At 37.5% G+C, this 13265-nt stretch overlaps 1 protein-coding gene across 5 annotated transcripts in view; it reads right to left on the reverse strand.

Moving 5' to 3' along the window:
• The window catches only part of BMPR1B (bone morphogenetic protein receptor type 1B), a 321441-nt gene that overhangs the window by 151840 nt on the left and 156336 nt on the right, over positions 1-13265 (reverse strand). For 2 of the 5 annotated variants that reach the window (XM_046657288.1, XM_046657289.1), the window contains exon 4: positions 5036-5130. The exons of the other annotated variants lie outside the window; for them this stretch is intronic. The gene's annotated coding sequence lies outside the window, so the exon portion shown is untranslated. The remainder of the gene's footprint in view (positions 1-5035; positions 5131-13265) is intronic. 5 annotated transcript variants of the gene reach the window in all.

Genomic DNA, 13265 nt, shown 5'->3' on the forward strand with positions numbered 1-13265 from the left:
TTAGAATCTTGTAGATACAAAGCATAAAATTGGTTTTTGCAGTTTCTATCTTTTGGTTCAGGATTATCTGCCATGTTCTAGCGAAAAGGAGAAGGTTATGGGGCATAAGTCTGATTGTACTACTAAAGAGAATTGAGAAATCAGGAAAGCCAGAAAGAGTATCTGTTGTTAAAATACAGATATATTTTAACTATGGTTATGTGTGGAAAAATACTCCATCTCAACTGGGTGCAATAACTGTTAGCTTCAAGTTTCAGCAGTTATGAAATAATGCAAAGGAGTCTAACACAATACAAGACACCACCTGATATGACAAAGTAAGCTTTGTATGCAATATACAGAATAAAAATAGAGCAATTACAGATAGGAAAAGCTGCAATGATAAAACACTAGCATTATAATTACGTAATTCTCCTTTTTTTTTTAAAAGATTTTATTTTTTTCCTTTTTCTCCCCAAAGCCCCCCAGTACATAGTTGTATATTCTTCGTTGTGGGTCCTTCTAGTCATGGCATGTGGGACGCTGCCTCAGCGTGGTTTGATGAGCAGTGCCATGTCCGCGCCCAGGATTCGAACCAACAAAACACTGGGCCCTCTGCAGCGGAGGGCGCAAACTTAACCAATCGGCCACGGGGCCAGCCCCCATGTATTTCTCCTTTTTTAATACAAATCTTAACTAGCTACTTTAAAAGCTGATGCCCGGCAAGTTACATTATCTCTTTGTACCACCTTTGCCCCTACCTATAAAATGAAATAGCTAAAGTAGAAGAGCTTTAAGGTTCCACTTCCATGATTACTTTATTCTCCTCTTCCAACGTTCTATGAATTCCACGTCATGCAGTGATAGAAAAACTTTGATTGGCAAGCTAAGCTGCTAAAAACAGTGAAACAAGACTTTATTGTCTGGCAAATACCTTAATGCCTCATTCCAATCACAAAGTTCTTTGACCTCTTCTTGGTGGTGGTGGTGGTGTTCTTTTGCTCTTGTTTGTTTTTGGCATAATCTTTTAATACTGAGGCAAGCTTGCCTTTCTCCCATGACTGGCTGATGGGAACTAGGTACATTTCTCCATCCATGACTAAACAAACGCCCACCCTTCCAGTTTTACAATATTTATATTATTTGATATGCCAGTAAGAGACATAAAATTTATACCTATAACTCTTTGGTAAGGCACTTTCTCCTTACCTATTTAACTACAGGATAGCTATGGGGGCAAAATACATCTGAAGAAACATTTCAGATTGAATTATGGTCCATTTCAAGCAAACTAAAACCCTACCAAGTTTTCATATGAAAATACCAATCTTGTTTTCATTCCTAAGATACGATTCAAAGTTAAACAAACAAAAAGTTATATTCAGTGTCTGGAAGAGGTTTTATAAGGCTTCAACAGTCGTGGAAACTGCCAGTAGAGTACGCTAAGAAGCAAAAATAATCAAAATTTAAAAAGTTGTGAACTACTCCAAATTGTGCATGGAGCTTTACCCTTGTTTCTAGTACACAAAACATTTCATATGCAAAGTAAGTATGTTTATGTATTTGGGGAAATAAAAGACAAAGATAAAATTTATTTTTATTGAGTATCAGAACTAAAAGAAACAGCTGCTATTTCTCAACTACTTTTTTAAATATTGACATCCTTTTCTTTCCATATTTCTATTTTGAGGAAGAAATTCTTCTTCTGACTGAAATGGAATATCACCTTTCAGGTTTGAGAATTTTTAAGCCATGATTTTCCATTATTTCCTTAAATCTCTAACTACTTCTACAATATTAAATAAACTTAGGAGATATACCTTTATCAGTAACACCGGAGCCTTTCCACTCTGTAATTCTCTAGGATGCCTGAGGACAGACTCATTAGCTCCTGAAATCCTCTCTGGGCCTTTGGAAGGTGTAAGAGTCTTCAGTTTGCTACGGTATCATTTAACGTAGCACAGTGGTCAACATGGGAGCAGCAACTAGCTGATTTTACTGACAGATTTCATCAAATTAACTCAACAACATTTTGGGGCTATATATCCTGAATTTGCATGTGCTAACCAATATCATTTTGGACTTTTTTGATATTCAAAAAAGTTGAATATCTGGACATTTGATATTTGGACATTTTGATATTCAAATAAGTTTACGAGTTCAACAAATATCTACTTGCCTGGATAAACACACATACATGTTACTCTGATTGGTGGTAGAAAGAGAAACAAAATAATTTTTTTAAAAAACAATGCTTTTGTTTCAAAAGCATTTACCATCTAAAATAAAAAGTCTACAAAGAAAAGTAGGTTTAAAATAAATATAAAGTTTTTCTTTAGTTCAAGTTCTTGAGTATCTGTTATATGCTAGGTCTTGGAGGAACAAAAAAGAATAAACTCTAAAACTTAGCCACAAGCAGCTTACAATCTCATCCCGAAAAAGAAGCACGAAACATTATATTGTCAGACTTTGCAAAGTGCTGTGACCAACCGAGGGCTACACAGGAGGCCAAGCCACAGAGGCTGACAGTGGGCCTGCAGGGCTCCTGAGCGGGATGCCTTCATTGAGGCTGGAAGGCAAAAACCAGGAAGAGGGTTTTCAAGATAGAGGGAGAAACAGAATTCCAGAAAGGAGTAAAATTGTATGGACTGTTTTGAGAAATACAAGATGTTTGATATTGCTGGAGCACAAAAGAGAGGGAAGGAGCACACTCTCATGGGTGGGCAGGAGAGATGTGGAAAACAGCCCAGAAGGAATGGCAGAAGGTTAACGCAAAACAAAAGTAGCAGCTAAATCAAGAAGAGACTCACGGTGCCAAGAGGCCTGACCTTTATCTACGAGCAAGACAGAGCCTGGGATGGGAGGGTTTCAACAGGAAAGCGAAGTGTTCCTGGGGTGGGAGACTGATCCCTTGAAGGGCAATGTAGCAGACCGACTGGTGGTACAGCAAAGGAGATTAGGAGCAGGGAGCCCCAATAGAGGCCTCTTGCTTCAAGAGATAGTTAACACACGATACAAAAGGTCCCATGTTCATTTTTTATAATATGCCTGCATATAAAATGTTACTTACAGATATGAAAATAACCAGTATCAGGATTCACATTAAAGCCAAAAATAATACTGAGAAGGTATTTCAAGTTTTAAAATGCTCAACCAACCTTCAATCAAAGCACATCCCATTTTAGACATTATCAACCAATATCACAATTTTCTCTTTCCTCTCTTGATTAAAGGGACGATTTTTTTTAGTTTCTTATTACTGTAGCAATCTTACTCGGTTTGTTTTCTGCCCAAAGTTTCCAAAGAGTATTTCAGAAACAAGATACTAGAAGGACTAAAAATATAACCAATAAAAAAAAGTGTAAGAAAGCAGTATCATGTATTAAAGCAACATATAAAGTGAACAAATAAAAGATATTGAATAAAGAACTGAAATCAAAATCTTGATCATGAGTTATTATCCACAGGCAGTGGCAAAGCAAAATTTAATTGAGAAATGCCCATTCTAGATTAACCACGGTTGCATTTTCAAAACATATTGTTATGAAAAATCTAAATCAAACCCATTAATAAACTGGTAGGCAGAACTAGCAAAAGTACAAAGAAAAAGCTTGATTCAGAGGCTAAAACAAGAAGTGAATGTTAAAATATAGTTTAAATTTAGATATTAGATTAGCCTTAGGGATTTTCTGAATTAATAAAAGTGATTTTGAAACATTTTGCATTATTTTAAAAATTACACAGGATTCAACAAAAGTGATACTCTACAACTACTGGCCTCACTCCACTCTGCATTTCGGTCTGTCCCACTGCTGTTCTGGATGCGATTCACCCCATTTTAGGACCAGCTGGCTCCTGAATACCAGCCCTAACACCAGACCTGTGCCATACTACCAGTTTTTCCTTGTATCTCTGCCAGCCTACAGTATAAGCTCCACAGAAACCTTAATATTATTTTTGTTTTTAATCTAAATGTGTAGTACGGAAAACCCTTTGGAACTATAATCACCATCTAGGACCTAAAAATTTTGAGTATCATGCTAATGTTTATCTTCCACAATTCAAAAACCAACAACAGGGAACCTTTCACTATGTCAGTTGTAAGTTTCATTTAGTTAATGCCACACTTATAGAGAAGCAACATAGTCACTTCACGTGCCATGTGTAGTAGACATCAAACATGTAACTATATAAATTTCATGGGTCTTCTAAATCAGAAAATACACAGAAAACAATTTCTTTCTGTCTCCCTCAGCACCACGCTTTTAACGTTGATCTAGGATATGCAAAACAATGATGAAAAACGAACATACAACAGCAGTATGAACACACTGACAAACGTATGTAAAAGTGCTGCTTGCGATGAAAGGGAGAAACCAACTACCAATGTGGAGCAAGAGATGGTAATTTAATGTCTTTAGGGAGTCACATTTTGTAAGGAACCAAGTCACCTGGACACGTGAGAAACTCTTCTAAATGCTGAGCCTCTGCCTCTTAGATCAAGAAGGCTCACCCCCGGGTCTCTCCATTCCCAAAGGCAGTCACTATTTCACTTTAGTGCACTGTCAAATGGACACTGGCTTTCTTTTCAAAAGCCTGCACGTTGCACACATTCATAGCTTGCACATTTCGGCAGTGTCTATTACATCTTCACATGTTCATCTGAATTTTCCCCTATTCCATTTCTAGACCATTCACTGCTATAATCTTACTAAGATTTATATTTTAATACTGATATAAAAGTAAGCAGGAATTTACCAATCAGAAGACTTCAAGTCTGACAGAATAAACAGAAACCTACTGACAGGACACAACATAAAATTAGTGTTTGAGAGCCATTCCCACCACCCAGGCTATTTAAGTGTACTATGAATGTACACAGCATTCTGAAGAGAAGGACACAAACCCACGCTGCCACCAACACACCCTCCAACAGCAGCAGCCCCTCCCTATTAGCCTGAACATGCGGCGCAGCCCTTTGCTCACCGATGCAGAGCAGCCCACAGGGAGATGGAGTTTACGAGGGAAAGCGAGCCTGAACTGGCTAGCTACTTACCTTCTCACTTAGGGCAGGCTTGCTCTTTTAACTTTTTGTTTCCTCTCTTGTCATAGCTCAGCGGCAAAGGGTTATGATTCAGCAGAAGTGTGAACCTGACAGTTAAAAAGAATTTTTTTAAGAAAAAAAATTGGAAATTAAAGTTCTCTCCCCTGCAGTCTCTCTTTCCTTGCCCTCTGTGTGCGTGTTTCTCTCTCTGCAAGGCAGCTACGTAGTGGTCTATAAATATTGACCCTGACACTTGCTCTGTGCTTGACTTGCTCATGGCACAGGTCTGTGTTACTGAACACCGCGGTAATACTCCGTCAAAGTTCTCAGCTGCTCAGACAAAGCTGTGGATTGGCTCACTACCCAGCAACCCTGTGCCTGCCTGGAAATACCATTTTGCTGCCAGCTTTACAGATGCTATGGGCCTTTCCTGAGGCCCAAAGCAGGCACAGAAGAGCAATTATGAGGTTTGAAGAAATAGTTTTCCTCAAGCAGGTGGAGAACAGGGGGGTTGGGTGGAGTGGAAGACAAGAAAGGAAATACTGCCTTTGTTTAGGCCAAACAACATAATCTCAAACCCTTTATAAAGTCATACCTAAATGTCATTCAATCAAGCTTTGTGAAACTGAATTACTACATATTATGAATGCCCAAAAGAGGTAAGAAAGCATTACTGTAATTGTTTTTCTCCCCAAATCCCCCCAGTACATAGTTGTGTATTTTTTTTTTAGTTGTGAGTCCTTCTGGTTGTGGCATGTGGGATACTGCCTCAATATGGCCTGATAAGTGGTGCCATGTCCACGCCCAGGATCCAAACCGGCGAAACCCTGGGCCGCCGAAGCAGAGCACGCAAACATAACCACTCGGCCACGGAGCCAGCCCCTGTAATTGTTTTTAATATTGTTTCTCATTGAATAGGCTGCAGCAACTGAGTAACTGGCCACAAAGAAATATTTCAACACAAATAAGTTGATTTCCAGAATGACAGTAATGGACTAGAGAGTATAATAGTAATCAGATCAAATTATGTATTTGGTGAAAGAAGCTAAAATATAATGTGAAAATTGTATGACTCAACATACTAACTACTTATAGATTTCCAACCACAACAATGTGAATTATTTTACTTTACGTATTCTATTAAAGATATAATCTAAGCCATGATCCTATATAGTTTGTAGGTCACATGAACAAGGTCAGCATTATCTAGGTATACCACATATAATGTCCACAGTATGAATGATTAGAAAGTAAATCAAGTCCATATTTTTTTTACTGAAGTGTTCTCTATTGATTAAATCAAGGGTGAAGGAAACTTTAGAAATAATCTGGTCACTTACCCATTTTATAGATGAGAAAATAGACGCCCAGGCTGTTAACTTACCCACAGTCACACAGCAAGTTTGTGGCAGAGCTAAAACTACAGTCCTTGCCTCATTGCTCACAATGCTGTGTTCCTTCTATTACAAGAGTGGTTCTCAAACTCATTTTTAGGTTCAAAATCCCCTTTTCACGTGAAATCTTATTGAAAACCTTATCAGTAAGGGCAAATATTACAGCCAGAAAAATAACTAGCATAAAACTAAAACAGCCTTTTACAGTTTAATTGACTCCCCAAAGAAGTTTATGCACAAGAATTAACTTTCTAACAATTGAAATCCACCTCTCCTTGTTTCATTCACTAACTAATATTTGCCCAATAAATTTACTTAATCTAGGAAAGGTATATAGCTAGGTGCTGAGGAGGCAAAGATAAAACTTAGTTCCTATTCCCAGAGACCTTACAGTCCAACTTCAGAGGAAAAAAAGGCTAATTACACAACTGTGTTAGTATGGTGATGAAGACTAGAAGAGGGTAAGCAGGGAGCCTGGAACACGAGCGTCTGGCCAACACAAAGTGGGGGAAGGACGGGTGATTCTTCACTCGAGACTTCTGCATCTTCCAGAACGAGCAGAAGGCAGTGAGGCAAAGGAGGAGGGAAAGAATAACACAATAAAGACAAAGAGGCAGGAAAAAGCATGATATGGAACTGCAAATAGCTCTTTCTTGCTGGAACACAGAATGGGAAGCAGGAAATGATTAAAAAAATTTTTTGAAAAAGGACTAGAAGGAGAAAAGTGATGAGGGGGTTTATACACAAGTTTAAAAACTTGCGTTTTATACAGCGGGCTAGCAGTCTTCACTATTTTTGTTCACAGATCCTTAAAAGAATTGTGAAAAACTATGTAACCACTCACACATTACCAAGTTAACTCTACAATTTCTCACCTGTGGTCAAATATGTACTTGCAAAGAATTTAATTTCCACCCTACTGGAAATATTGACATTTTAAAACAAAACTTGTATCAACTATTTTAGGAACATTCAATATAATCTAAATCCATAGGAACTTAATAAAACCATCATCCATTTAAATAATACATGAACAGACTCTTTAATGGTTGAAAATTTTACATTATTATTTTATTTTCTTGACCTTTATTTCTATCTCACTTCCTCATAGAATTTTTATGGAATATATTTTATAATTAAAAGTCTTTAATTGTTGACTCTATCATACTTTTCTGCAATAAAAATTTAAGGTATTAATTGAAATTTTAAAATTGTTAAATTTTCTAGGACTCCAGGGCAACGCACCCTGCATGATTTGGGATGGATAAGGGTGTTCCTTTCTTTTGTAAAGTAAGAGAAAGATTGTTGTAAATAAAGCATTACTTCTAGCCAGATCTGTATTAATAAAGAGTTTATGCAGAAGTTAAGAATCTGGACACTGATTCCTTTAAAACTATCCATTCAATTACTAAGCGAAAAAAGCCACTCCAGGGGCTGGCCTGGTGGGCCGTGGTTAAGTTTATGCACTCCGCTTCAGTGGCCCAGGATTCACATGTTCAGATCCCAGGTGTGGACCTAGTGCCGCTCATCAAGCCACACTGTGGCAGCATCCCACATAAAATAGAGGAAGATTGGCACAGATGTTGGCTCAGTGACAATCTTCCTCAAGCAAAAAGAGGAAGATCGTCAACAGATGTTAGCTCAGGGACAATCTTCCTCACAAAAAAAATTAAAAAACCCACTCTGAAAAGGCTATATACTGATTCCAGCTCTACGACGTTCTGGACAAGGCAGGACTATAGAGGTAGGAAAAAGGTCAGCAGTTGCCAAGGGTTCTGGGGGGGAGGGAGGATGAGCAGGGGAAGCACAAGGGATTTGAGGGCAGTGACACTATTCTGCATGAAACCGCAACGGGAGATGCATGGCATTACGCATTTGGCACAAAGGGTCTGAAAACTACAGACTTTCGTTAAGTCTCTTCCCTTGTCTTCCCCAAACATGTGGCCTAGAGGGAATAGTATTATTTACTGAGTGATTATTGTCTAACAGGGGCTTTAGAAACATTATCTCTAACACTAAAACAACCCTGACACATGGGAACACTTTGGTCTTTTTTAGGATAAAGAAAATGCGTCTCAGAGTTATTAAATGGCTTGTCTAAAGTCATATAACTAATAAATAGTAGATCTGGGATTCAGCCCCAATCTGTCTGTCTGGACTACAGTACCACATACTGCCTTTCTATCAGGCACTTAAATAAGAGGTGGAGGCTGCCCAGGCCAGGCAGTGCAGTGGACTAAGCAGTGCCCTCACAAAGTCAGAGAGGAATGAGAGAGTCTTATCTTGCATTTCTCTCAAGCAACTGCAGGAATTTTAATATTGACTATTAAAAGTTAGCAAAAAGATAAGACTAACATACTAATCAGTGGATATGATTGGACAAAATTAAAATAACTGATATGCCCTATTAAGAAGAACTTACAAGGTTTCATCTTCAATTTTGATTGAAGGGTAAGAAACACATGAAGAGTCACAGGCGTGAACTTTCCAACTTTATCTATAGATTCAATGCAATTCCAACCAAAAGTCTAGCAAGTTATTTTGTGGATATCGACAAACCTATACTGAAGTTTATATGGAGAGGCAAAGGAACTAGAATAGCCAACACAATCTTGAAGGAGAAGAACAGAAGGGGAGGATTGACACTACTGGGCATCAAGACTTACTATAAAGCTAGAGTATTCAAGACAGTGTGGTAGTGGAGAGAGAATAGACAAATAGATCATTGGAATAGAACAGAGAGCTCAGAAACAGACTCACACAAATACAGTCAACTGATCTTTGACAAAGGAGCAAAGGTAATACAATGGAGCAAAGACAGTCTTTTCAACAAATGGTGCTGGAACAACTGGACATCCACATGCAAAAAAAAATGAATCTGGACACAGATCTTACACTCTTCTCAAAAATTAACTCAAAATGGATTGCAGACCCAAACGTAAAATGCAAAACTCTGTAATTCCTAGAAGATAACATAAGAGAAAACCTATGTGACTGTGGGTATGGTGATGACTTTTTAGATACAACACCAAAGGCACAATCCATGAAAGAAATAATTGATAAGTAAAACTTCATTAAAATTAATAACTTCTGCTCTGAGAAGGACAATATCAAGAGAATGAGGAGACAAGGCACAGAACGGGAGAAGATATTTGCAAAAGACACATCTGATAAAGGACCGTCATCTAAAACATACAAAGAACTCTTAAAATCCAACCATAAAAACAAAAAACCTCAATTCAAAGATGGGCTAAAGACTTTAACAGATACTTCACCAAAGAAGATACACGGATGACAAATAAGCATATGGAAAGATGCTCCACATCATATGTCATCAGGGAAATACAAATTAAAACAACAAGATACTATACCACCACGCACCTATTAGAATAGCCAAAATCCAGAATACTGACAGCACCAACTGCTGGTGAGGATGTGAAAAAACAGGAAATTCCATTCATTGCTGCTGGGTATGCAAAATAGTCCAGGCCCTCTGGAAGACAGTTTGGTGGTTGCTTACAAAACTAAACATACTCTTACCACACAGTTGTACTCCTTAGTATTTACACAAAGGAGTTGAAAACTTAAGTCCACACAGAAACCTGCACACGATGTTTATAGCAGCTTTATTCATAACTGCCAAAAGGTGGAAGCAACCAAGAAGTCCTTCAGTAGGCAAATGAATAAATAGACTGTGGTATATCTAGACAAGGGAATATTACTCATCACTAAAAAGAATTGAGCTATTAAGCCATGAAAAGATATGGAGGAACCTCAAATGCATATTACTAAGTGAAAGAAGCCAATCTGAAAAGGCTGCATACTGTATGATTCCAACTATATGAGATTCTGGAAAAGGCAAAACTATGGGGACAGTAAAAAGATCAGGGGTTGCAGAAAGGGGAAGGAGGAATAGGTGGAGCATAGAGGATTTTTAAAGCAATAAAAATACTCTGTATGACACCATAATAATGGATATATGTCATTATACATTTGTCCAAACCCACAGAATGTACATCAAGGGTAAACTATAAACTATTTAGATGGTTATGATGTGACAACGCAGGTCCATCAACGCTAACAAACATACCACTCTGGTGGGAGAATGTTGACAGTGGAGGAGGCTAAGTATGTGTGGGGCAGAGGACATACGGGAAATCTCTGCACTTCCTTCTCAATTTTGCTATAAACCTTAAACTGTTCTAAAAAAAAGATAAACACACAAAAAAAGTCAAAGGTGGCTCCTCTGGGCAGTTGGGTCTTTGAGAAGGCAGAGGTGAGAGAGAGAGGGAACGACTGAAACTAGCAGCTGTGAAGAAGAGATGGATTTAGTTTCAGACACGTTGAACTTGAGGTGTGTGTGTTCTATCAGGTGGGTATGTTCAATAGGCAGACACTTAAATATACTGATCTAGAATACAGGAGCAGTGAAGACTGCATCAATTCAGTATCCTTCTATCCTTGTTTTCCTGCTTCACGCCTTGTCATCATATAGTCTATTCTCAACACAGAAACCAAAGTAGTCACCAAAAATCTTCATTCAGATCATATTCAACTTCTACTCAAAACCTTGCACTGCTTCCCTGTTTTGCTCAGAGTAAAAGCCAAAGTCCTTATAATATCTATAAAACCCTACTTGGTTTGCCCCCTAATTAGGTCTCTGACAGCACTGACTACAGCATCCCCCATTTTCTCGCCTCCAGCCCCTTGTTCTGCTAGTATTCCTTAAACGTGCCTGACAAGATTGCCCTTAGTGTCCTTCTATTTGCTGTTGCCGCCCTCATACGTTCTTCTTACAGACAGCTTCATGGCCAACTCCTTCACCTCTTTCAAGTCTCTATTCAAACAGCACCTTCTCAGTGAAGTCTACCACTACCACACTATTCAAAATTGCAAACTTCCTTCTTTATTATTTGATTGTTATTGCTTGTCTCTTCCCAATAGAATGCAAGTTCAACGATACTAATGCACAATAAATGTGTTGTATAAATAAGCAAAACAGAGATCTGTGAGCCACATATCAATAGATGAGGTTCCTGAAGTCATGAGGTCTCTCAGTGACAGCATGTGCAATGAGAAGTAACCCAAAACCAACATTTAAAAGGTCAGTCAAGGAAGAGAAGCCCACAAAGACTGTAAAACAGCCAGGAATTTAAGTAGTAGAAAAAGAGTGAAAGAGGAGGAAGTATTCAGGAGGAGTGGTCAACGATCTAAAACGCCCCAGAAAGATGAAATATAAAAGGGACTGAAAAGAGCCCATTATATACAACATTCAGAAAGCACTGTGATACTAAATATCTCTGAATTGTACATTATAACAGGGTGAATTTTATGGTATATGAATTATATTTCAGCAAAGTAGATATTAAAAAAGAAAGAGCAGTGGTGGCTGAGCTGTTTCCCCTGGAGGTGGGAGGCAAACAAGTGAAATGAGACATGGAATAAAATCTCTCTTTCAAGAGTTTGGCCTTGAGAAGAAAGAAAGACGAGGATAATGATTTAAAACAACAAACAAACAAAAACAACAGCAACAACTCATCACAGAGTAGAGGTTAAGTGAGGGTTTGAAGTTAAGCCAACTGGAGCTTCCATCTTTCTCAAGTTATACTGTGAGTTATATAACCTTAATTTCTTCAGCAATGAGTTTAATGTGTCACTAAGAATCAGTACTTCATCTCTTTTTATTGTTGAATAGTATTTCATTGTACAGATACACCATGTTTTATTTATCAATTCATCAGCTGATGGATGTTCGGGTTGTTTCCACTTTTGAGCTATTATGAATAATGCTGCTATGAATTTTAGTGTACAGTTTTTGTGTGAACATATGTTTTTATTACTCTTGGATAAATACCTAGGAGTGAAATTGCTATGTAAGTTGGTAATTTCATGCTTAACATTTAAAGAATTGTCAAACTGTTCTCCAAAGTGGTTGCACCATTGTATATGTATGAGGGCTTCAATTTCTCCACACCCTTACAAACACCTATAATTACCTGTCTTTTTTATTACACCAATACTTGTGAATATAAAGTAGGATGCCATTGTGGTTTTATTCTGCATTTTGCTAATGACTATTAATGTTGAACATCTTTTTATGTGTTTTTTGGCCTTTTGGCTATTGACTCTTCACTTCCAGTAAATATAATTTCAGAAAACTCTAGGACCAAATAAAGCTTAAAACATATTTTCATGGGCCCAGCAAAGTTGTACCTGGCATAGATACAGCCACTCACTTGTTAGCTGAATAAACAAATAAACTAATAAACAAATGAAAGGTGAAGGATTAGAAATACTTGATTTATCAGGATATTGTTTCAGTTTTTAAACTAACCTAATTTAGATTCCAATACAATTTCAACAGAATTTTTAGTAAGAAACTTTTTAAAAACGCAGTGACAAAGAGAATGTGTTAATCCTCTGTTCAGTATTATGATAATTACTACACTGATATTTTTAGTTTGGTAATAATAAAGTACTCTATCAGATCAACGTCAGAAAATTGTAATTGTAATCCAGTTATATCAATGCTTTAATTTAATGCTTCCTTGACGTCAGAAGTAAAAAAAGCAAAAAGCTGATTATGTAGTGAATGATTTAAAAATATTATTAATCAGATATGAATACCACAAATTCATCCAACACTATAAAGAATAAGACACTCCTCAGGGGCAAATGGGTACAAGGAAACTATTAATAATCCAAGCTTGTCATCATTTTTCAAAAAGACCTGAGGGAATATATGACTTTCAGCATAAATGAAGAGAAAGAAAATTGACTCTACAATGTGCCTAGTTAAAGTAAACCATGGCCTGTTTGCTCCTTGTTTTTTCTTTATTGGCCTACTA

Source organism: Equus quagga, chromosome 3 (genome assembly GCF_021613505.1).
Source record: "Equus quagga isolate Etosha38 chromosome 3, UCLA_HA_Equagga_1.0, whole genome shotgun sequence".
Classification (NCBI taxonomy): Eukaryota; Metazoa; Chordata; class Mammalia; order Perissodactyla; family Equidae; genus Equus; species Equus quagga.